The following is a 25779-nucleotide window of genomic DNA, read 5'->3' on the forward strand; positions in this document are numbered from 1 at the left end:
TTGAAGAAGTAGTCGACATCTCGGACTCTTGTTATGTTCTTTGTGGTATCTCCAATTTTTTATTTATTTAAATTTTTTTTAGCTTTGTGATAATATAGCTTAAAAAAGCTGGAAGAAGTCAAAGTCTCCCGTTAGTCCAACTGTGTTGGAAGCAGTGCTTAAACTGTTACCAGCGATTATCCGAGTGATGTGCGTTAGTTGAAAGGTCTACTCCAACATGAATGCGTGAACTTCAAGTTTGATCCGAAACGGTAGAAGATAGACATTAAATATATTAAAAAGACAAACCTGAAGCTCACATTTAAAAAAAAAAAACAAACATGTCAGTTTCTCATCCCCGTTAGACTGCTTTTACCCTCAGAGGGTTATTTTGTCAGACGAGACTGAACCAGCCCTCCTCCCCAACCAGTCCAATAAGTGTTTTTCAATTACCGCTGTCAGCCGGTAATCATCCAGTGATGAATAGTCTGATATCTACGCTTTATATTCATCTGCCGTCTTGGTTATTTTGCTTCTAGACAAAGCTGCGTGTGTTTTACGAGCAGGAGGGAGAAGCAATATGTATTCTGTTTACAAAGTATTGAAGGTGCGATTGAATGGATGACAAAGTTAATGAATCTTGCCATGTTTAATTTTTCACAAAGCAAATAAATATAAATGTTTTTTTTTTTTTTTTGCTTTTTTTCCCCTGAACAATTAAACGCACCCCTGTCACTCCTGAGAGGAAGCCGGGGATGTTATTTTGATCAAATATATCATTATTACTCAACATAAATCTTTTTTTTTTTTTAGCAATTATTTTCCTCCTTTCTTGCATTTTCGGAGCCAATAAAATGGGCAGCGGCTCAAAAAGAAGCGGCCTAATTTCTATCATTAGCAGCCTTATGTAAATGTGCAGAGAGCTTATAATTGCACCAAACAAGTCCGCAAAAAGGCAGATGAGCAAAGCACTGATTTCATTATTTTTAAGGTCATTATGGAAATAGCAGTATGTCTAAATATTTATAAATATGAAAACCTGTTGGAAACACTTCTGTAGCATCAAATGGTTCTTTAAAGTTCAGCAAAAGACCAAAAACAAGAAGCCAACAACGTATTTGCAGTTCGTAGAAATTCTTGGGAATTGGACTATAAAGGGTCTGATTGGTTCCAATATGCATTCTTAATCAAAAGCTAAGATGTATTCCTAATTTATTTATAATATTTTTGTGTGAAATTTAAATAAAATGGTCGACTTCACATTTCTTACTGAAGTGTATCTTGACTGGGCATAACTTTGGGAAATGAAAGTTATAGCTGGGAAACACTATGAGAAAAGCCCCCAAAAACATCTAGGAAAATGGAGATGCGTATGAACGGATGAAAACAACTTTTTCATGACATTTTGGGTGCTTAAAAAACATGAATTTAAACTTCAGACAGATCTTTAAAGTGCCGGTATTATGTATTTTCCAGGCAAATGGTGCCATTTTATTCCATCAGTTAAGCAACTTTGTTACCTTCAGTTGTTGAATGTAACAAAAATGCTGCATATATCAAACAAAAAAGAAATTGGCCGCTGTCTCTTTAAGAAGCTCCTAGTCTTTCCAACACGCCACCTTCAGGGTGTCGTCACAAAAATGCTCCTCCATTAGTCTGTGTACGACCCTTCTTAGAGGTGTTGGACTGAGGTGTGGTTTGTATGACAAGCTCAGCAGTTTCAACAGGTGTTTCCTAATCCCTGCTGACACTAGTCTGCAGGAACTGAGCGGAGGGAAGGCAGCTCTGTGAGGCGGACGCTCGGCTGGAGACGAGGCGGAGCTTTGTGGAAACGGGCGAATCCGGAATGGTTGCCACGGGAGATTAGAGGGATTTCTCAAACCGCCATGAAAGAATCAAAGCAACACTCCAGGTACGTTTTGATGAGAGAACGATGTTATTGCATGACACAAAGCTAAAAAAGAAAAAGTCAGTTTTACATATTTGAGGTTGATTAAAAATAAGAGCTACTATGCCACATTATAACCTGTCCATATACAATAAATTTGCACACACAAAAAAAAAATAAAAGTGAAAAGAGCAAGAACGCTTTTGCAGTGCTTCACATGTCGGCCGGTCCTTTCTTGGAAACAATCAAGTGAAACCCATGTACAGGCAGCGGAGGGGCTCCATGCCCTCCTCCTCTTGTTTTCTCTCTGCTCCCCATCTATCACATCCAGCGGGTAGCACAGGCCACTGACCAAGCCTGTCCGCTCGTCATTAGCCCCACGTTCTCCCCACGCGATCCGTGCGGCTACCCCTGTCTCCTCTCTCCAGCCCGACACCCCATAATAATATCTCTTTCAACCTTCACACCGTGATAAATAGGGGTGCGCAGAACAAAAGGAGCGGTGCCAGAGGAGGGAGGGAGGAAGAGAGACCAGGCGGCTGACGTGGGAGAGATGTAGAGGTGAAGACCGAAAGGAAAGGGAATGCTGGGTATTTTCACTTTTCTAGATCAATTCAAACACACAAAAGATAAAAATAAATAATAAAAAGTTATGTATGGCCTTTAGCTTGATGTTCTTCTTATTACTCAAGTTCTTTGTGTTTGTTTCATGTTGACGGATTGCGTTAACAGTCAGTAATAGGTTAAATCTCCCTTTGCGACTTGAGCTGCTAATCCGAATCAAAACCGTCCGTTACATGTGCCGAAACGTAAAGGTGTGCAAACAGTGTGAAATATAAGCGGTTTATACAGCTAATGTGCCGATATTTTAAATCGCTTCAAATCTTCTAGAAGAGCCGACATCTTTAAGTTAAATCATACAACGCTCCTTTCAGGTTTTGTTCTACTTATTTTTATGTCTTGATGGAATCCTCTGCTCGTCTCTGGAGTTTAACAGCACAAATAAGGATAATAATGAAATAAATCAACACCCTGAAGCTCCGGCAGACAAAGAGGGATATGAAGTCATTATGCGCGCTCCCCTGAGACCTGCTCACAGTTTGATCTTTAAGTTATAATTAAAATCTCTCTCAGCCTCTCTTGGATTTTTTTTTCTCTTTTTCACTTCCTGCTCTTGTAATATCAGTGATTTATTGGCACAGCCAGACATTAGTCTTTTTGTTTTGTTTTGTGTTTTAATATTTCTTGAACCACTAAGCAAATGATTCCCTCTGTCTCCCGTCTCTCCACCCGAGTGGATGTTATGATGTTTTGCCCGCTAACGGATCACCGGACCGGACTGGCTGCCTCCTCTTCATCCCCAGCTGAGCTGAATTCCCCTGATCTCCAGTGTGAAGTTTGGTTCTTGTGTTTGGTTACCAGAGTGGATCTACGGTGCTGTGAAGGAAAAAAAAGGAAGAAATAAGATGAAGGTAAAGCCCCACTATGCACTTATATTTTTGCTTTCCTTCACATTTGTGGTTTTTCAAATCCTAAAACATTTTTTCTATACCAGACAGAGACTGAAATAATCACTTTTCAAATGTTGATTTTGATCAGTTTGGAAACTAAGTTGACCAAACCAACACAGTGTGAAAAACAAAACACCCTCTTTGATAAATCACAAGTTGTTGGTTATCAGAGTTGGATAGTAACTGGTCAGATTTACTCAAATTACATTTACTTGATTAAGAATGTACTTTTAGGAGTTTTTTTGTTTTGTTTTGTTTTTACCTCGCTGTACTTTTTTACTTTTACTCGAGTAATTTAATTATGAAGCTACTCTTACTTGAGTAAAATTTTCAGATTCTCTCACTTATATGAATGAGAAACAAACGTGTTTTAAACAATAATTCACCAGAAACTCACACACCTGCAGTTTCTGTTAGTTTCATAAGTTTTTCATTGGAACAAGAAAAACGAAAAAAGTAAATGGTATGGAAAAACTTTCATATGCCTGATTTTGATATATTTTTTTTAAACTTATGAATTATTGTAATTTTAATCTTTAATGCCAAAATTTCCACTTAACTTTATATTTTGGTCCATCTGATTATGCAATTTTTTAATATTAAATTATTAATAATTTGATCAGTCACTCAATACGTGAGTGGACTTTTTACCAAATACTTTTTTGCATTACTTGAGTAATTTCTTGGATGGCTTCTGTTTTCTTTTGCTTGAGTAAAAAATATGTTAAAGTAGTGCTACTCTACCCATCTCTGCTTGTTACCACCCACATTTTTTTTATTTTTTATTTTTTTAAAACGTTTTAAATTCAAGTTTAGCACCTATTCCATCATGACCAGACCTGAGGAATCATGAGGTCGCTTAAAAATATCTCTTCTGATAACATGAAGAAGACTGCAGTATTCCAAATAGAAAGAACGTCTGCACCACATTTAAAGAAATTCAAAGAACCAGAACAGAAACAACGTCACTGACATCTATCGTACTCAGGCTTGACTCCAGCGAACCACGGTGAGAAGAACCATCATCCGCAAACTGACTCCACAGCGACAGGCCTTCTCAGGATACAAAAATCACTCCAAGAAGAAATCAATAAGTCATCCATGAGGACACAGAGAACCCCCGGACGACGTCTAAAGCATTTCAGGCTCTCTTCACTCGAAGGTCGGTGTCCATGATTCAGCATTGTGAAAGAGGTTTGGCTTTCAATGTGAGAGTTTTGGCCACAAAAAGTCGAAAAGACAATTTGACAATTGGCAAAAACATATTGATCCTCTGTGGACCAATGAAGTAAAACCAGAACCTTCTGAGAAGCATGCGTCCGGTTACATCTGACAAATGGAAACAAAGGATTTGTAGAAAACCAAACAGGTGGTGGTAGAGTGATGCTCTTTGGCAGATGTGCTGTTGCAGGACCAGAAAGAACAATGGGTAAACGAGTTCTTCTCCCCAGGAGAAAGTCTTTGGATAGAACGTCTGACCATCACTTACTTGGGTCACGAAGCAGCTCAAAGATCTGAAACACAGCAGCAATTCAAAATGAAGCAAAACAAACAAGCAAAAAAAGAAGGGAGTGGAGTGGCCTAGTCAAACTCTGGACTTACATCCAATTGAGGTGCCGTGGCATTCATACTCCAGCACAAGTCCAAAGGAGAGTGGGGCATGTTGCGCCATAGTCATGTTAAAAAACATAAATAAATACTTGCTTGCCAGTTATTATAAAGGAGTGATATCTGTCATTTGTCGCTGCCTGGGATGGTTTAATTGAACATTATTCAAATCGATTACATTTCATCTATTGAAAACTTTTTCTTTTTCTTTTGCATTTTGGCAAATGGAAACTACGTTTCTTTTGAGCTCCCCTGTTTTTAGAAATATTTTCACCACAAATCTCCATCCCTTCCTCTCTGCCTGTGCGCTGCCGTCTCTCCCCGGCTTGCTTGATTTAGGAGTTGCCCTCATGGTTCTGACACATCCGTATTTCTATCAGAGCAGATTAGAATTTTGTGTGTGTGTGTGCGTGTGCGTGTGTGTGTGTAAAAGAGATAAGGGAGTTGGGGAGGATGATGATTCAATGGCTCTGTATTGAAGTCTTGTGTCTGTAATCGCACAGTTTAGTTTCAACTGTGTGTGCGTGCGTGTGTGTGTGTGAGAGAGAGAGAGGGAATCCGTCAACTTGTGCGGCACGACGATAATATCTGCCGTACATCCATTACCCCGTCCCTATTATCCAGAAATCACAGGGAGGAGAATGAAAGTGCCTTCAGTCTTGCAGCTGTTTCTGAGCAGACCGCTGTCCACCTCCCCACATCTCCCCCAGTCAGAGGTTAAGATAGCAATCAGGGCGGAAACGCAGATGGAGAGAGGCGTTTTAATAATATTTTAATATTCACATTGGCTGGTAATTGTTAAACCACAGTCCAGTCCTCATTACTCTCACTTGTCGTGGACCTCTGCAGATGCCCGCGCGCGCTCACGGATAAAGAGAGAGGAAAGAGAGGATTCTGGGTTTTGTAGGGCCACTTTGGACAGTAATCTAATTCCTCTGGGTATTAATATATATTTTTTTTAATTCTCCTGTTTTTCCTTCAGACAGGTGAAATGGATATGAGGAAATGTCACAAAACCTTGTAGGCTGAGTTTATTTTTTAATTAAATATTCACAGAGACATCGGCTCTTTTCCAATTCATCCCTAATTTGGAACAGATTCAGAAAAACACAGAGAAGGTGAACATAAAGCATTGAACAAAAGTATTTGTATTGATTATAACTTTTGATTTTACACGGACCAGGGTTTCCCCCAGTGTCGCCGTAAGTCTGGCGGGCCACCAGGCTTTACTTGTGCCCCCACCAGGCTAAGCATTGCTTATTTATTTCAGTTTTTTAAAATGTTTGCATTTTGTAAGACTTTATAGTCTGTCCTCAGGTATTAATTAAATTAATTAATTAATTCCAATCGCATCATTTTCGAGTGATAATTTCAGATTTCCTGTCAACTTCAAACATTTTTTTACTCAAAAACACGACGGGCCGATGCCACCCGAACCAGCAGGCTTGGCAAGTTTCCTGGAGGAAACATTCTGGAACAAACATCTGTGTACTCTTTGGGCGTTTATTGCGGTAGTCTGACACAAAGGGATGCATAATTTTATGGTATTTAAAATCTTAAAAAAAAAAAAAAAAAAAATCTTAAAGTTATGAAATGCTTTTGCAAAATGTAATTTTGCAAAACCACTATCCAGGTTTGGCATATAGCAACCAAAATGTGGCGACCTTTTTCCTGAACTTAAACAGATTATTCTCCAGGATCATCCTTTATTTGTCACCACTTTTCAGGTCTCGCGAAAGAAAAAACACCGCAGCATGATACCCCCACCGCTATACTTCATTGTAAGAACGGTGTGCTCAGTGTGACGTGCAGCTGTAGTTTTGTGTTGCTCCTTGGTCATCTTGAAGCTGTTTGTTAAAGATGAAGTCACGCACATGGGGCCTTTTACAAACTGTGTGCCCAATTTGAAACAAATAATGCAGCTAATTCGTTAGTGTGAACTCGGCATGTAAGACTGTTTGTTGGAAAGTTTCACTATTTTAAGATACGCTTTGCAAAAACAGATTTTGAATACAGTTTAGATCAAAATATGAGCAGATGTTTAGAAAAAAACCATCAAGCAGAAACAGCATTCGTTCCCATCACCTGTTTTTTTTTTTTCTTTATCTGCCAAAATTATAACGTGTTGTTTTTTTATTCCCCCCCCCCTTTTTTTTCCTTTTGCACCAAAATCGCCACCAGCTTTTTTCAGCCTCTGTGTTTTTAGCTCAACTTGTAAAAACTCTCCAAAGCAGCTCCAGTTTTGGAGAGCGAGACGTTTATTTGCTCTGGAGGGAATGTACATAAATGTGCACATCTTTGCTCGGAAGAGCTTGTGTTTCATCTAAAAGTGAAACTCTTTCTTAGTGACCTGCGAAATATCAGTGAACTCAAAATGAACAGTGGGGATATGAAGGATGCTCACATTCTCTAAGAAGATGTTGGAATAGGTTTAATGTGGATGGTGTTTTTACATGGCTTAGTCTTAAATGAGGCATATCAAAACTCGAGAGAAAAGCTCAGCTTTTTAAAACACAGTGCTCGCCACGTTTTGATTTGTTCCTGGTTTCTGTGGGTTTGGCTTAAACTCCTGAAAAAAGCCAAGCTCTCCTGGGGTTTGGGTCGGAGCTGGAGGGAAGAGAGCGCTGGTTACTCCACACCAGACCCAGAGCTTGCAGCTTTGGAAGCACAAAGAACAATTGGTTTAGTAAAAAATTTTAAAAAAGAAAAACAAAAAACAACTTTTCTTGGCTCCAAAAGAGGCTTTTGGAGCAGATCAGAAAATGTTCTGATCTGCGCTGTAAATGACCAAAACTGAATTCAATTATGAAAGCTAGAGTGTTTTAAGAATTGCATTTGGTTGTTTAGTTTTTTTCCCCTCTCCAAAGTGTTTTTTTTAATTGCATTTACCTCCGTAAGATGCTAACAAAAATCTTTTTCACATTCTCTATTCCTAAGTTCTGTTTGAATCGCATGCAAAGAAGGTAATCTATGTACACTGGATGTAATGATTATAGCTCTTTCATGCATCCCCGGCCACTGTCTCGGATAATTATACACTCCATTAATTTATTGCTTTTGTGTATGTGTTATCTATTAGCTCTGCAGTGAAGTAGACAGCCTCCACTCAATGTGTAGAGTTTAATTACAGTGTAACTGTCTAGAGTGGGGAAGAGAGTATGGAGGACAACAGAAAATTTTTTTAAAAAAAGGAACACGTGTTCATCGGTTTTTAGCCTTTTTCTCGCACCGAAATGTTTCACGTCTTCAGACGGGTTTTTAAAACCAAAGATACCAAAGAGAAAGCTATTTAAGACGGCAGGTTTAAAAAACAAAACTGATGCGAACGTAGCACCAGCTCACCGCTAGCATAGAGGAGAGGATCACTTCCATCGTCGACCACAGGGGGCGTTGCGTTCCAAACAGTGGCTAATCAAAACATTGCGAAACAACGTTTTAGGGAACGCTGCGTTTTCACACAATAAAAACAATGAATTAGCTTACTGCTGCTTACACTGCCCGAGTTTATTTTGATATTTTAAGTTTATGTAGGCCAATAAATTGGTTATTTTCTATTGAATCCATAAAGGCCAACCGGAAACAGTTCTCGATCGTTGTCATTGTTTTAATATTACCAATTGGTGATGTTAATGTCATGTCCCATAAGCGGTGCTGCGAGTGTGTGTTGTCCCCTACCCTCTCTCCTGGAGGGCGTGTCGGACAGGAGCGGCCAGCTGGAGCTCATCTATCCATTAGGAGGAGAGGTTTTATAGAAGCCGGAGCTTGATATCGCTGCCAGATGGTTCTACGCTTCCAGTGAGTCCTCGTTCCTGGTCATCAAGATTCCCCGTTCCTTGGTCCGAAGTAATCCTCGTTCCTGGTCTGTAAGAGGGCTTGGTTTGGCTTCTCGTTCGGCTCCACGCGGCTCCTGCTCTCAGCCGTTCCCTGTCTCCTGTCTGGTTCCGTTTTCCTGTCCGTCCGCCCCCGGTGCTGGATCACCCCCGCTCTACGCGCTTGCCTGCCTGTCCACCCATCGACCCCTGTGGAGGCTCCGTCCACCTGTCCGCCCCCCCGCTGCTGGTCACAAATAAATTCGAACTTACCTTTTGCTAGTGTAGCGTTTGTAGTTGTTTCTGCACTAGAGTCTGGTGAACAAATATGTCAGTTAAATCTTCCTTCAGATGATACTTTTGGCTCCAGATGTTTTCACATTGTTTTTTTTTTTTCATAGGTTCTTTGTTCCATTTGAATGAAATTCAAATTATCTACACTTTATTCATCTCAAAGGGAAATTAAATGTTGTAACTCATGTTATTCAATGTTCTTCTTAAGAGAGTTGTTTAGAGTGTCAGCTCATGGCTGTGGACAGAAAGGACCTCCTGTAGCAGTCTGTATTACAGCGGCTGTGAAGAAGCCTCCGACTGAAGAGGACGCTCAGGGTTGTGCATAATTGATTTGATCTTTTTTGAAGTCCCTGAAGTCAGAGACTTACAAAAGAAAAAGTCACTTAAATGAAAATCATGAAATGAAAACTTTATTTTTATATTTAACTCAAGCTATTTTTGAGAATGAAATTATGTAGATGATCTGAAATGTTTAGGTGTGACCGAAAAAAAGAAAGCATCACAAAAGACTTGTCCTACAAGCGAGCAAACAGAAATGAATCAAATCCGCCCAAATGATAACCCGGAGGAAAAGTGAAGCTGCCGCGGACGGACACAAAGACATGCGAGGGAGCGCGAGCATCCGATACCCTAATAGCAGGATCAGACAAGAGCCGCAAAGAAAGGGCGAAATCATTAGGATGCAAATGAGAGGGAACAATTAGAATGTGTGCGAGAGATTGAAAGAGATACTGTTTGAAAGGCGGGGGACGAAATTGAGTCATCTTTGCTTTTCACCGAGGCTTCGCTCTCAAAGCAGCTGTCACACGGCCGCTGTCAAAGACCCGGGCGACGGGTGCAATTAATTTCACAGCCATGACTATTTCACCAGCCCGAAGAATTTGGTTTTTACAACGCAGGGATTCAGATGTCTGTCTAAACCGTTTTCACGCCGCTCTGTGACAAACGCACGGTGTCGAGGATCACGCTTTTCACCCCTTTGCTCTCTCAACTTTAAATACTTACCTTCATTTAATCTCACTACAAACGCGCTTAGCGTTGGAGGTTAAAAAACAAAAAAAGTGTGTATTTCTGGACGGCAGGCGAACCAATTCTCAGTATTTTTTTAAGCATCACATAAATTCAGTCGCTGTCTTTTGTTTTTTTATTTTTACATCCTCTATTTATTTGCTTTTTTCCCTTCTTCTTCTTCTTCTTCTTCTCTGCTCTACAATTTTGTCCGCCGGCGACGACAAGAAGATTTGCGTCCCTTTGTTTAGCCGCTGTCTTAGCTCTTGAGTCTCTTCATAAAACAGAAATATGTAGTAGCTCGAGTCAAAGCCATGACCAAATAAAATTCAGCCAAGTGTCTTCCCGGCAACCCATCCATTCGCGTCATAAAAAACGGCTTTCTATTTGTGTTTTCGACGCGGCGGACCATCGCTGGCCCTTTGGCTCGTGTCAGGTGCCGGGATATCCCCTCTACTCTCCATAAATCCCCCTTTCATCTCCTCCTCTGTTTGTTTGTTTTTTTTTTTTTCCTTCTGTCTCTTTAACTCTGCCTCCAGCGTCTCTTAGAGCGTTTTGTGGCGCATCATGTGAGATTTATTTCCAAAGAAATACACGGTGGCAAAATGTACTCCGCGTCCCTTTGGTTTGAGGAGGGATTTACTCCCTGTTAAGAAGAGTTATGTACACTTTGACGCTTTTTACGCCCTGACTCTTGTTCTTTTGACATATTTCACCTGAGCCTCTCACCTACTCCGCACGTGAATCCCTGGCTCAGACGCGCTTTTAAGAAGAGAAGAAAGAAATCTTATTGGATATTTGGCATTAACCTTTTCACGTTTGAGGTTCTGGTTTATTTTTGAAAGCTGTTTTTTTTTTTTTTTTTTTCGACGAATGTGTTTGCAGCCCTGGTGCGGCTGTGTAAAAACGTCCAAGTCAGGTGTATAGCACAGTTCAGAGTGTTTTCCACCACAAAAACATAATTAATCAAGCAATGAAGGTTACATTTTGTCAAATTCCATCAACAAAATCGACAAACATCACATATATAGATCAATGTATTTGATGTTGGCTCTAAACCGGTTGGGTTTTTCAGCCTTGATTTAAAGGAGCTCAGTCTTTCGGCTGTTTTGCAGTTTTCTGGAAGTTTGTTCCAGATTTGCGGTGCAGAGAAGCTGAATGCTTCCTCTCCATGTCTGGTTCATCTGAGCGAGGCAGCGTAACTTTTTGCAGGAGATTGTTTTTAAGCAAATTAGGTCTGTTGTAAAAGAATATTTTAGTAATTGAGTACTCTATAGAATATTTTTATGGTTTTCCAAATAATCTGATCTTTCTCTCTCTCTCTGCGCCGTTCCTACCGTTCGCTCCAAAACCTTCACGAAGCGATTCCGACGCCAGAAAAGTTGTCATAGTCCAACCATCGCACCGCAAAGTTCAAGCCCCTTTTTTGCCCCCAAAATGCCGCACAATTCAACACCACGCTGCTAGCACTTCACAACAACTCATAGGCGGAAGTGAGAGCACTGCCCTGCACAAAATAATGATCCGGCCGGAACACGGTGCGCTACATAATAAAGATAAATAATAAATAATTTAGCGAGGCTTCGAGGCAGATCAATTTTCCTCGAGGAGTTTTAACAATCGAGGTACTCGAATTGTTCGAGGAATCGCTTCAGCCCCAAAGCGGCTAGATGTTAGGTATATTCTGTTTGTTACTGCGCAATAGCCAGCCCCGCCTTCTACTCACAACTCCTCGGGCTGACTACTGAACCAGTTCTCTGTCTAACAGGTCCGGAAAATCTCTAAGACCCGGGTCTTACCCTGAATGTGATCTATAAGAGATAATCTGTTTAAACTGGTGGCGAAAGAGACACGTCTAGCACTGACTGCCTCCGATCCAGAAGTTATGACCCTTTTCAGTTAAGGAACAACCAACTGAGTAGCCTTCGCAGCTGTATAATTCCAATAACCACTTCTGTTAACGGCAGTTCTCTTTCTATTGTAACGGGCACTTGTTACCGGCTAGATTTTATTTAGTGGCTAAGATTTAAGCCCCAAGGTCATTATTAACACTCACCAAAGGAAAGTCCGAAGCCACCAATTTACTAGAATCATGCATACTGATTTTACTATAAATAGAAGAACTTCAACTCAAATGACTCAATTAATTTCAATGTCCACAACCTAATCAGAATTTTTAAGATATATGTATTTATTAAGCAAGCTTTAGCAGGGGAAAAGACAGGTATACAGAATTTGCTGATTACCATACAAAGAAATTAATAAAATTTAGATTAATTCAACCTTTCTTAAAACTTCCCTACACTGTCATCTTTCTATCAGATAAGGCTTTGGGGTGTGGAATCTCATACTCATCGGTGGGATTGGATCAGGGCAACAGAAATCCTTGTAGTCCTTGGTCAGAATCTTTGTCTTTGAATCATAAAATCCTCTCCAGAACCGAAACAAAATGAACTGTCTGCCGTCCTGCCGAACAGCTCGCGATCACTCCTGTGACTTTTGTTCAGTTCCCCAAGTCCGCTATGCGATGTATTTTGAGATCGTGGAGTTGAGTGCAGAGTGTGGAAATCCAATGAGGAACCAAGAGATTGGGTTGGTGGAACTCGCCCTTTGGTCCGGCGTGAGGAGCTCCGTTGTCCTCCTTGTGAGGCGCTTTTCTTGGTTCCAGGGTGTAGTCCTCTGCTGGTCTTCTTGCCGCTCTTGTGTAGAGTCTCAGCGCCGGGAACGAAGAACACCGTATCACCTTGGTCTCATGTTTTTATACTTTTCTCCCTCCCTGGGGAGTACACCGAGGGAGGGAGAGAGAGAAAGACAAAGAGCAGTTTGTGCTCTGCTTCATAGTTGCGCAACCCGCCCATCTGCAAATTTGGGCACTATGACTCACTTGTGAGGTAATGTGCTTGTGAATCTTGGGACTTTCCGAGAGCAATAGACTCCCGCTTGAGACACAATGACCTCATTGCAAAACCATGTGTTTGGGCCTTTTTGGGGCTTTCCGAGTTGCTATAGCTGTATGTGTCATAGCCTAGGACTTTCTGGGACTTTCCGAGTTGCACAACGGCTTGTATCAGCCTCCACACCCCAACCTTATACTTCTCCTTGTTCTATACTAACTTTAATCATACAAGTTACATCAATTTATTAAAATCATATGAAATACTAGTACATTAGATGATTCGACCCTATTTTCTTGTTACAACATTAATAGAATACAGAAAACTCATTCTTATACAAAGAGTACACAATAAGCAATCATTTTTAATCAACATACAGGGCTGCCACAATTCTTCTAGGTACTTTTATGATCCGTTGTTCTGCATGTGCCTGGACTGATCTCAAATTTACATACATTTTCATACCAGAGTTCTTGACACCCCCTCCTTGAGATCGGACAGTGCTCAGCAGAACGCGCACAGCCCTACTCAAAAGAGGTCAAGGCCGTTGTCCAGTCCATCATCACAGCAAAGAAAGAGGACATCTTCTTCAGCGATGACCGTAGGAGAGGGAGACGGTGTCCACGATCCACAACGTCAGACTCCGTGAGATTCGACGGTGGTGGGAGCAAGACATCCGTGTCCATATCCTCGTCAGATGTAGAGCAGGGCTGGGGCTGAAGATGTGGGGGACTCGGCCGAGGTGGAGGAGCTGGGGCAGAACCAGCCGCAGTCACCTCTTGGGGAGGTGTTGGGAGACATAACTCTGCCAACAGCTCCTGGAATTCTTCCTCGAAGGTGGATGATGAAGAACCGGTGTCAGTCGTCTGGCAGGGTTGGTGAGATGAACTGAGTAACTCAGTTTGGGAACACTGATCCTGTGTTGCTGTGCTAGTTTGGGTTCCGACGTCGACGAACATATCCGGAGATACTGGACAAACAGGGGGAATATACTCTCCCACAGCCACCACCTTGCCATTCAAAAGATGAAGAGTAGGTAGGCAACGACGGGACACTTGGTTCTCCCACAATTTCCTGACTATGGGGTACATCCGCCCATTGCCCAGTTTGGACGATGATAGCTCGTTGCCTTGGCCCAAGGCAGAGGTCCACACGATCTTGTGGTCTCGCTCCAGGATTCTAGATGTAGAAGCCGCAATGTACGGGACCCCACGTCCTTCGACGCAGAAGATAGCCGTTACATAGCTAAAGTGAGTGTGCACACACTTGTGGCACCAACGAGTTGACGATGCAACCCAAAGGAATCCATAGGATTCTGCGGGGATTCCACACCCCACACAGCAGATCGGTACCTAGAGAGAAATAGCAACCCAGGTAACTTCATGATTAGTTGCAACTGATTAAAAAATATTTACATAAATATGTAGCCAAGATGCCAAAGCAGAGGAAAAGATGTAAATTAGACTAAGCTGGTGTGCCAGATTGAGCTGCGAGCCATGGGGAGTTGATCACGGGGGGATCGTAGATGGGGGCTTGAGGCTCCTGAATGGAATCATGAAATATGGCAGAGTAGGTCATGAGCCAAGCAATGAGGGGCAATGTAGAGGTCTTCTTTATCCAGTAAAGGATCACCAGGACCCCCCAGCATACTGCCCAAAGGACCAGGAGCGCCCATCTCTGGAGCCAGCGACGCTTGCTGCTACCCTTGATGGAATATGCTTGGTGTGCCAGGTAGACGAGGATGTAGACGGCCAAGAGCCCCTCTACGATAGCAGTGATGATTTTGAGAGGACCGGCACGGGTGGCATGAACTCCTCCACACACCAACTCCATTACCATGGCAGCTGTATCCATGGTTAGCCAGAGGCTCATGACGATGCCTTTACGCCCAGTTGATTCGGGTTCGCCCATCAAATAACAAGCAAAGAGGGATAGAGCACAATCCCATCTTTGGAGAAAGATAGGGTAGGGATGATCTTCATATACCCTTGCAGAGACAACCACCCTTAGTGGCTGATCAGTAGACCATAAACCGGTGTGGGAATATATCACCCAGGCAAAGATGACACTAATCTGCTCCACGGTACTCACTTGAATAGGCGCAAAGAGTGATGTCGGAGCAGAGGAGTTAGTAGATGAGTTAGATGCCATGATCTCTGATGATGGTTGTTCTTTAGGTCAGGTCCCCACTGCAGCCGTGAAGAGGAATGGCTCTGGCACACAGCAGTCTTTTATGCGGATTTACGCTCCGCCTTGGGGGAGGGGCTTAGTCCTTCCCCCTGCAACGACAAAGTTCCTTCAGCCACACCTCCACGATGACCTTGCCTATGATCAAAACCACGGCAACGCCCAGGAGGCCTAGCAAGTATGGCCACAGCATACTCAGGGCACTGAGTATCCAACCTTCGACAATAGAGAGCTCCTCCCTATCACGTCGGCAACTCCTTCCACAACGTCGGTGACTACGGTTGCCACAGAGGAGCCCAGGACCTCATACCAGTAACATTCATGTTGATTCTTTCCGTCTCCACATTGCTGCCATGTCTCTTTGGTCACATAGCAGGTAAGGTTAGAATACATAAGGTTAGGTCCAACCCAGTCGAACCCATGGTCTACTTCACCCTGGCACAGACTTTTCCGGAATGCATGCCCTTCCGCAATGGCGATGATAGGGTGTGGGATGAAGGGAACAGGGGCATTAAGAATGCTTTTGCGCTTCTGGAGGTGATAGCCCAGGATCGCATCAGTACATGTCTTTCCACTCACGATTGCTCTCCGCCACACTCCGTTGATCTTCCTCCAAGTAACCTCCGATGAATGGGTGTCATACTCTTCATGTAATGGTCTTTGCAGTAGTCTTCCCAGCCTATGAGCTGCTTTGGCAAGGTTTCCTGGCCAATGCTATGACGCATTCAGTGTTGTTGCGTCGACACGTCATGCGCCAGGGTCTTGGGTTCACATATGGCTCGGGTCTCCAGAAAGCTCCGGGCCATATGGTGACTTCTTTGGAGTAGACAGTGGCAACATATTGATACTTTATCCAATAATTGTTTGATTGACTGAGACAAGGTAACACCCAGTTTTGAAATTCTCTTTGTTGAAATCCCCAAAATTCCCAGTCCCACTTTCGATAATAATCCTCATACCAGCCTTGCAGAGCGAGCTTTGCTGTTGGGACCAAGTCCGGGTCGGGGCATTCATAGGTCCATACTGTGAAAAGGGCGTGATTTGTCTGCCAGATGTCACAACGTGGAGAGGAGAGAGTCCTCCTCCAGGTGGTTCCGTTGAGGCTGTCGAAGATCCTCTTGGCCACACACTTGTCGATTTTCGCAAACTGGTCTTTAGGAGCATTGAGAAGATCGTCAGGAGTTGGGAGTCGTTGGGTGCGCAGGTCGGCAACCTGTGGTCCTTTTAACCCGTCGGGAGAACGAGCAGTCCCTTCAGGAAAATCTCCAATGTAGTACAGCTCGGCTGGTGCAATGTAGGTCCATGGGAACGAGTTATTTAGCCAGGGTTCTATTTCAGTTCGCACAGCTCTCACGCGAACCCATGAGACAGTTATGTATTCTTCTATGCCTAGTACTATGTAATTTTGACTGCCACATCTCATAAATTTGTTCCACAAGCAACTGGAGAGCAACTTAAACTTGTTGTCATAACAGTCTGCCTGGTCCGTTTGATATATGAATCGTCTGGGGCCTTGCCGAATCAGAAAAGCAGTGATGTTCGTAAAACTTGATGAATCCTGACGAAGTTGTGTCTTATTCTTCGGAGGTCTTACCACAGGCGGTCTTCTGGTGACGACAACATCTTCCTCACAGTTCAGGTGATAATCCCCCCAGAAGTCCCAACGTGGGAGCCAGGTTCGACAACCTGAGGCTCTATGCGGAGCCGCATAGACTACTTCTGTATCCCAGTATCCTTGTAGGGGCAACAAGATCAAAGGTCGACAGGCCATGTTGCAGTGCCATTCCGGCACCCCTAGGTCTGGGTGGATCCAGTTGCATCGGACGGTTCGGCTCCTTGCGCTTGCAGGATCCTTATCCAGCAGAGAACTCCGTCAGTGAGGAAGTTGTAGTTGTAGATCTCCCATGATTCATGAGGGCATCGATGTCGGAATCATTCAGGCTGAATGCTCGACTTTCCACATACTTTTTGCCATAATCCTTGGCAAATACAGCAGTCATATTCTCGGTGGAAGTATCTTTTTCCCATGGCACAAAGATGGATGTTGTACTTACATTCCAGCAATTAAAGTTAGCGTACTTGGAGTGACCATAGGTGACTCTTGAGTGTGTAAGTTGCCATGGTCCAACTCCAACGAAGTATAGGATAGTGGTGAGAGTAGCAGAAGCGATTAGCAGGGCGAAGAGCGTAAGAACGCTTTTGCAACAAAGGGATTTGGCCTTAATCGTAGTCGTTTTCCGTAGCAGGGGTCCTTCAGAGGTATCCGAGTCGTCGTCGTCTGAGTCTTCCGGGGCTGATATGTCGGCCAGTAGGTTAGGTTTCGTAGGCATTCTTTTCAGATGGATGTCTTCCATTTTGGTTCCAACATGTGGCTTGAATCAGTCGTTCTCTGGGGTCTGCTTCAGTTGGAGTTACGCAGATCTTCTTTAATGCTTTGGTGTGTCTGGGCAGCTGGGTTCTTTGCAACCCGTGCCTGATGGTTCTTCCTCGCTGCAGCGTGGTATATATTGGAGAGGGGTAGGGCAGATCTGGTTCCAACCCCCTCCACACCCACTTCCATAAGAACATCCTCCAACAGTCGGGCCTGGGAAGTGGGCCCTGTGCACTACCACTTGTTACCGCCTTATCCTCCCAGGCGCCATGCATGTGCCCCACGGGGATTGGAATGGTGATATATGTGCACAAAGATTGGCCCTGCAGTGTGAGCCGGGTGCGGTACCCCATAGGTGGTGGAGTAAAAATCCTTTGATGCGGAGGGTTGGGGTAGACCCTGTCCATCTCCAGTCTCAGCGGCAGTCGAGTGTTGTTGAAGATGAAACGGTCCGGGTCACTTTCCATCCTCACCAGAGTTTTAGCCATGCCGGGGGATGATGCCCAGATGTAGCAGCCGTTCAACGCTATTTCACAGTATAATCCCTGTATTGGCTCCAAATAGTGGGGTCCCCATCTGATTCTTACTTCCATTCCTGCTGTCATCCAGTATACAGTGTTGAAGATCCAGGGGAGATGTCTCCGGCAGTCCGGGGAAATCTCTGCTTGCTTCACCACACTAGACATTTGTCGCCCCCTCCAGACCGCAGGTTCTGACGGGGAAAAATAGTACACGCTGTGCCATGATCTCGGCACCTTTTCATCGCCATTTCCCACATTCCCTATGTCTTGAAGATCGGTTGGGCGTAGGTAGATCAAATGTTGGAAATAATAAGCTTCAGAAAGTGGGAACGAAGTAGTGAAATCTTCTCTTGGTTTATCTAATAAAACGGAGCCATGGGGGAGTTTCAGAAAAGGCCCTCTTTTTGAAGTCCCTGACCAAGCCCCCGTGCCTACTTTAAATAGTTTACTTACAAAATATCTTTTTCCATCTCGTTTTTCATTTTTTTGCTGACCTTTAGTTGTGACGACTCGTGTTCCTCTTGCCTGTAGGTCCGTTATTTCTAATTTTTCTTCTTCCATGGAAATGTGAAGGTGAGTGCCTGCCAGGGGTTGGTCTTTATTTTCTTACGAGGTGGCTCCGGTTCAGTAAGGGACACGGTGGCATAGACCTGTTCATCCGGCACCGTCTTGATTGTTGCTCCGACTGAGTAGATCCTTAAAAGGGATGATGACCATCTTCACTGACAGTTGAACCTGACGGGTGGTGCTTGAATCAGAGGCGTTCTTACCCTATGAGCCACGCCTCCAGGGACCTGCAGTATTCCATCGGAAAGATGACTCTGCTGTCACCCAGTAAAGAGATGACTTTTCCTTGGGTCTCGAGGCATTACTGCCCCATCCATCCAGCTCGGTGTTGTAGTAGTATACGTTCGACGTGCGTACTCCACTCTCCCTTGGTACGTCTGGTAGATCCGTTACTGGGATGGTGCAGTCATTGATGATCTCCAAGATCAGATGCGCCCAGGTGGTTAGCTCCCAAGGGCCTGTCCACTTCTGCTGACGGCCTGCACTTTAGTGTCATCCGGGAGTAGATTTAACTCTCCAGCAGGATGACTCAACTGAGGCCAAACACCAAAGATTACTGGGGAATGTTGGGTGCCTACCGGTAGGAACGGCACGCGTGCGTCCGAGAGGGGTCATATGGCCAGGCAGCTTGAACAGACGTCCACAATCGTCATGGGGCCCCTCTGCTGTCTTCCACACCCTTCTTCTGTCCCGACGGGTCCTCCGGAGTAACAGGAGGAGCAGAAGGTCCGGGAACCAAGGGGTGCTGGTATGGGGCTCTCATAAGTTGACCGGGCACGGTCGTTCGATTTAAACAGGCGTAGGGCGCTGTAGTATCTCTTTACCTGCCAGCCTTCAGCCTGTCCCGTTGGAGACACCCCTGCCTTCTGAATCAAGTCACAACAGACAGTACAGTAGCACAGTTCCTCGTCCCACATGCACTGACATCTTTTCAGTTCCTCCTCCTGCCAGCCCCATTGGGCCATCACCGTAAGTCGGGCAGGTATCCTATCCGGCAGTTCCCGCAGAACAGGGTGCTCAAGACGATGACCGGAGAGACCGGCAGGGAGCCCAGTACCAATGCCGTTGCCTCCTGTCGCCTGGGTTTGTCACGGCCTGGTCCTTCCCAGGTGGTAGGGAGCTGGTTGTCCGTTAAACAAACAGGGCAGCAGTTCTTAGGTCCACTCCACATCACCATTTCTTTCTCCGTCGACAGGATTCCATTTTTGGCCCATTCCAATTTCTTCAGGGCTTTTCCTGTCCAAATCCCTGAAGTTGTTCTTCTAATTACAACCACCCCTCTCACGGTGGCCAGTCCGAGATAGGGTGGAGTATTACATGATTCACTGGCCATTTCACCGGCTTCTGTTTCACTTTAGTTAGGAACTGGCTTGAGCTGTTCGACTCCTTGGATCCCCTTCTTTTCCAGCAACACTGTGTTCCTATCCAGTACTTGCTTGACTATGTCTGTTGTTTCAAACTTGGGTTTCACTGCTGCGTTCACAGGCTGATCTCTTGCTCTGACCCACACGCGTTGTCCCACTCGGAATGGCACTTTGGGCGTCAGCTTCTCCTTTTTGTCGCTGGAGCTCCGCCCCACTTCCTTCGTGGTGAACGGTCGTTGGTTGAGCTCCATCGCGGGGGCGGGCCTCTCGGCTCTGCTTCTGTCGTTCAGGGCCTGTCCAATTTCCACCGCTTTGGTGCTCCAGCTGTTGGTGTTAGCATTCTTAGCTATCCAGCTTTTCACTAATCCTATGGTGCGCTCCACCACCCCGTTGGCTTGTGGGGTGTATGGGGGTGAATAAACTCGCATTATCCCATAGGTCTGGCACCATTGATCAACCTGTGCATTACGGAAATGCGTCCCATTATCCGTACGCAGCTCCTTCGGGATTCCCAAGGGCACTGCACACTTGCTCCAGCATGCCGACAACACTATTGGCTTTGCTCTCCTGGCTGCTTTCACAGTTACAAATCCCGACATAGAATCCACCAGCACCAAGAGGTACTTCTCACCTCTTTTTCCTGTTATCCCCATGGGGCCTGCAACATCCATGCAGACTGAGCCCCAGGGGACTGTGCTCTTGATGGTCAACCCGTCCAACCGCTGCCCTCGGCGACCTGCGTATTGACCACACACTGCAGTCCCTCAGCACGCGCTGGACCTGTTTCACTGGGATCCAAAGCTCTTGCTCCTCCAGCTCCCTACGGGTAGGTCGACGCCGGCATGTCCAAGGGCTTCATGCACGCCTCCGACGACCTGCCCACGACTCTTCTGGGACCTCCCGACCTTTGGGAGTACTGTCCCACTTCTCGGTACCGACAAAGACAATCTTCCGCTGTTGGACGTAACAGTCCACTTCCTCATTCCCACGCCAATGAGCTCCCTCATGCGTGCGCTTTCTGATGCTCAACTTCGAGTTCTAGCTGCAGCTTTAACTCGGCAATCTTTTCCACAAGTCTTTATGCGCCACTGGCTTGCCTTTGGCTGTTTCAAAACCATTCTCTTCCCAAATGGCCAAATCTTCTTTAAAGGCTTGAGCACAGTAATAGCTATCCGTGACTATTCTGGCACTTTTGATTCTTCGTTCACCAACTCCAACAGTCCTTCCAATATTGCTGTCACTTCTCCTGCTTGGGCGCTGCCGGGCTTTTCCTTCTGTCGGCATCTTTCTCTGCCATCTTGCTTCAGGATGAACCCCAGTAGGCCGTCTGATCGGACCCTTTTCTTGATCCGGCCGGTGTAGAGTATCCACTCTGGTTGTTCTGGTGTCTCAGGCGCTTCTTGTAGTCGCTTTCTTCGTGGGTTGCGTAGGCCCAATTTCGAGCTCGGGTCTAGCAAGATGTCTTCCCATCTTCCCCACCGTATGTTAGTTGCTTTGGTGCTTTCAACAGTCCCTTTTCTTAGAAACTTGTGGACCTGACTTTGAGTGATGACTTTAACTGGTTGTCCTTGTGCTAGGTCTTTCAGGACACTCCAGTAACGAGCTAGCACCGCCAGCTCTTTCTCCTCCTGTGGGTACTTCTTTTCCACAGAGGTCAAGGTGTAACTCCACAGGGTAACCAGGCCCCCGTTCTCGTTGCTTACTTTGATCATGGCGTCGTCGTTCTCACAGCTGATCTCTGCCACCAATCTATCCGTCAAACTCCTTGGTTCCAGTCTCACAGCTGCTTGGATCGCCTTTCTCAAATCCTCCAGGTTCTGTTGATTAGCTGCTGTCCAAACCCATGGTTGCTTTTCTCCGTTTTCTCCGTCTTCATTTTTCTTCAGGCAGTTGTACAACGGTCTGGCATATTTTTGGTAGTTGGGTACATGGTCTCTGACATAGTTACATAATCCTAATATTTTCTGCAGGTCATTTTCTGACTGAGGGGGCTGAATATTCATCAATTTTTCTCTGTATCCTTCCGAGAGTCCCAGGTCCGACGTGACCTGGAACCCCAGATAATTTACTTGGAACTGTCCGAATTGGCATTTCTTGAGATTAAGTTTCAGACCTGCCTTAGTGAGGTTTTCGACCACAGTTCGCAGTAGCTTTGCTAGGTGCTCCTCATCAGTGTCATCAGCAATGAAAACATCATCTATGTAGACTGTTGCACCCAAATCCCCCAGTACCTCCATCACGGCTGACTGGAAAACATTTGGAGAGTTCTTGTATCGCTGGGGCAACCTCTGCCAGTAGCTCTTGCCTTTATGGGTGAATGCTGTCTTACCCTGGGATTGTCTTGCCAGGCGAAGTGAGAAAAATCCATTAGCCAGATCGATGCAGGACTTGAACTTCTTGACACGGAGTGTTTTCAGTGTGCCTTGCGGGTTGATTAGGCTGGCTCGGTTCGCTACGGTTCTTCGATTCAGGGCTTTGAAGTTGATCACCGGTCTCCAACCCCCTCCTGCCGATTCAGGTTTCTTTACCGCTTGGATGGGGCTGTTCGTGATGGGGTTGAGTTCCTCTCTGATGATTCCCAGGGCGCTCAGCTCCTTCACTATTTTGTCCATTTCTCGACCGCTCCCGGGTTCAACGGGTACTGTCGAACAGGCGGTGTACCCTCCTTCGATGTGATGAACAAACTTTGGACCCAGATCCCCACAGTCGTTCTTGAACCGGGCCACCTCCGCTGATGTGATGATTTCACGCAGCTTCTCTTTCCCAGCCGGGGAGAAGTCGCTCTCTTCAATTTTCTGTTCTGTCACTGCTGGTATGTCGACCGGCTTGTACCAGTCTTGTATTTCTGGTCCAGCCTGTGTCGGTCCGACTCTCACAAGCCTGGCTTTCAGGTTTGTCAGTCGCCGCTCCAAGGAACGACGATTGTTCTTCTTTTTTCCTAGTCCTTCTAAGTCTTTTACTGTGAGAAGATTATAGGGACCTTTTACCCACACTACTCCTTTCCAGGTCCCGTATGGCATTTCTTCTACTTTTCCATTGGCAAATTGAACCTTTAGGTGTCCTGCTGTTTTTAGGTCTCTGCGGGTCATAGACACCTCTGCTCCGGTGTCCACTAGATAGGGCACTCCATCCACTTTAGCGTAGATTTCATCCCCCTTCCAGTAGGCATTCTCTAAGATGACCCGCGACCTGGACTCCATTACTTTGTTGACCCTCCGTTCCCGACTTTGCGGGCCTCACGGAGGGCCATCCTCTGTTCTGGGCTCAATTTCCTATAATCCTCATCTGACAGGAATGGGCCTTTCCTTGGCTGGTTTGATGGTACTGGCGGGACGACTGGTTTTCCCTGCGGCTCCGGTGCTCCCTGCTGGTAGGGTCTGCTCTGGAAGTTAGATGGTGGTCTCACATTTGCCTTATTAGATGGTTTTGCAGGCTGGCTAGACTCTTTCTTCCGTCTTTCTTCGAAGTAGTGCTGCTCCAGGTCAAATCCTTGCACTGCTGTGTCCATCTGGGCGACTGTGGTGCTTCTCACCGGCAGTTTCACGAAGACCAGCTCACCTCTCCGTCCTTTAGTCACTTCGCGCAGCACCTTCACATATCGTGCCGGGGAAACGGTTTGCTTAAGTGTGTGCCAAAGGGGCTCTAACCGGCTCCCTTTGTCAAGTCGTCCTCTGGCTCTTTTGATCTGGGATTCTTCATCGTCCATGTCTTCTAACACCAACCTCTCATAGTGGTTTTGTGCAGACTCCGATCCAGTCATCGGGTCCGCGGTCACGCTAGTAAGCCACAGCTTCTTAGCTCCCTCATGCTTAGTAGCAGACACCACTGTGGGCCAGACGTCCTTCAGATACTCCTCGTTGGTCTCATCTGCACCCTTACTCCTAATTATCAGTCTCAGATTCTTGAGTTCAGCATAAGCATCCTGGCTCGCACTTAATCCTGTCGGCTGGGCTGACACACCTTTCAGTAGCGGCGGATCCCCTTGTCCCAGTTGCAGAGATGTCCCTTGGGGCTCCTCTTCATCCGCAGACACTTCGTCCAGCTTCTGTCGAGTTTCTCGGGAATACTTGTATGCGGCTTTCTTCAGTCGTCGCAGCATCACGTCGTACATAATCCCGATGTAGGCTGTCCTGAAGTTAGCGGTCAGGGAGTAGTGCGCCGTCAGGGTCGAGCAGGACGGTGTCATCAGTATGTTGGCCCATTCCCCGACTGTCGCCTCCACCTCGAGTGTAACTCGGTCCTCCAGTCTGCTGGCCCAACCTCCCGGGATCTGGTACTCCTTTTGCCCGACTTCTGGTACATACACCCGCCGTCCATCCTTAGCCTGGACGGGACCCCAGGTCAAGTCTCGAGCCAATCTCTCGGAAGACTTTTCGATGTCAAACGTCTCCGTCTCCTTCTTTTTCCCTCGATGTTGTCCTGTCCGGAGCGGCCTGTAATCAGCTGGAGGCTGCTTCGGGTCGGAGAAGGCGCTCTCGTGGTCGCTCTCTTCTTCCTCCGCTGCAGGATGTTCGTCTCGCTGCTCCTCTCCGTCCTCTGCGTCGCTGATGTCCTCGTACCGCGGCTGTCGAAGAGGGTCCCATCGGGGGGAGTTCAGCGGCTGAATCTTGACCGGTTTCAGCAGTTCATCTTCCTTGTCAGCCTGCCGTTCGTTCTTCACCTTGTCCGCGTTGAATTTTTCCTGTTCACTGTCGCTTCTTTCAAACGTGAACTCTTTGACGTATTTTGCTGCTTGGGAATCGGCTCCGTCTGATGAGGCTCTCAGCTTTATCTTGATGGGTTCCACCACTTTGGCCTTGCCCGCCTGTGAGGTACTTGGAGGCGAGCTCGGCGGGATCACCAGGGGGTGCTTCTTAGCCTCTGGTGGGGGGGGGTTGACCCGGCGTTGCTCCTCTATCGCAGCTGCCATTCGTACCCCTTGCTCCGTCTGAAGCCGGTGCAGACGAGGGTCGACCACCACCACCAGTTCCTTGAACCCGAAAAGATGACTGTTGGTCTTGGCTATGGTCACCAACCCGTTCTCAGCAACTGACTGGGCGGTGTTCCCCGGCAGCTTTGGTGTTCTCAGTCCTTGTACACTCACCACAACTCGCCTCATTCCCCCATTATTACCGGCCACTAGACCCCGCTCGAGGCCGTGCCAAATCTTTTTCCGGTAGTCCTCAAGGTTATCCCCCTTCTGGTAAGCGTCGATCGGGACCAGAATCACTGCCCCGTAGGGAAGCCTGTAGCCATTCACGATGAGGACCTTCCCTCTGGTTGCAGTGGCCCTGGCCGCTTCCCGCAGCAGCAGTGAGTTTTGCTGATAACTCTCTCCGGCTTGACGTTGGAGGTCCCCTCGGAATTCCCGGTTGTGAATCTTGTATTTGTGGTTGGCGAACACGATCAGTCCATCACCCTCGATGTCCCATGGGCTCCCGACAAGCTGAAACACCTTGAGCCCGGTCTGCATCTTGACACAGATGGCCTCCGGCGGCAGTGGGGCCAGTTCCTGGGCCATCCTCCAGCCGTCCGACTTCTGGGTCTTTTTCCTCGGTCTGTCGGTTCCCTGTAGTTCCTCGTCTGTGCTGTCCCCCGCGTCGTCTGAGCTGCTCTCATCCTGATGTCGTGTCGGCGCTGATGGTTTCCTCTCCGTGCTGTGAAGCGTCGGGCGAAACTCGGACTGTTGAGCTTTCCAGCCGATCGCAGCCTTTTTCAGCTCGCCGTCCTTAACCATCTGCTGGAGCGCTCCCTTCGCCTCCTCTGGACGCGTCGGTCGAGGACTTCCCCGGGCCGATG

At 46.1% G+C, this 25779-nt stretch overlaps 1 protein-coding gene across 1 annotated transcript in view; it reads left to right on the forward strand.

Annotated features, from left to right (window-relative positions):
* rnf220a (ring finger protein 220a) overlaps window positions 1–25779 on the forward strand; it is a 289741-nt gene that overhangs the window by 45356 nt on the left and 218606 nt on the right. The window contains exons 2-4 of the mRNA XM_044135093.1: window positions 1734–1891; window positions 3126–3339; window positions 4367–4540. The gene's annotated coding sequence lies outside the window, so the exon portion shown is untranslated. The remainder of the gene's footprint in view (window positions 1–1733; window positions 1892–3125; window positions 3340–4366; window positions 4541–25779) is intronic.

This window comes from Gambusia affinis, linkage group LG12, assembly GCF_019740435.1.
Source record: "Gambusia affinis linkage group LG12, SWU_Gaff_1.0, whole genome shotgun sequence".
Lineage (NCBI taxonomy): Eukaryota > Metazoa > Chordata > Actinopteri > Cyprinodontiformes > Poeciliidae > Gambusia > Gambusia affinis.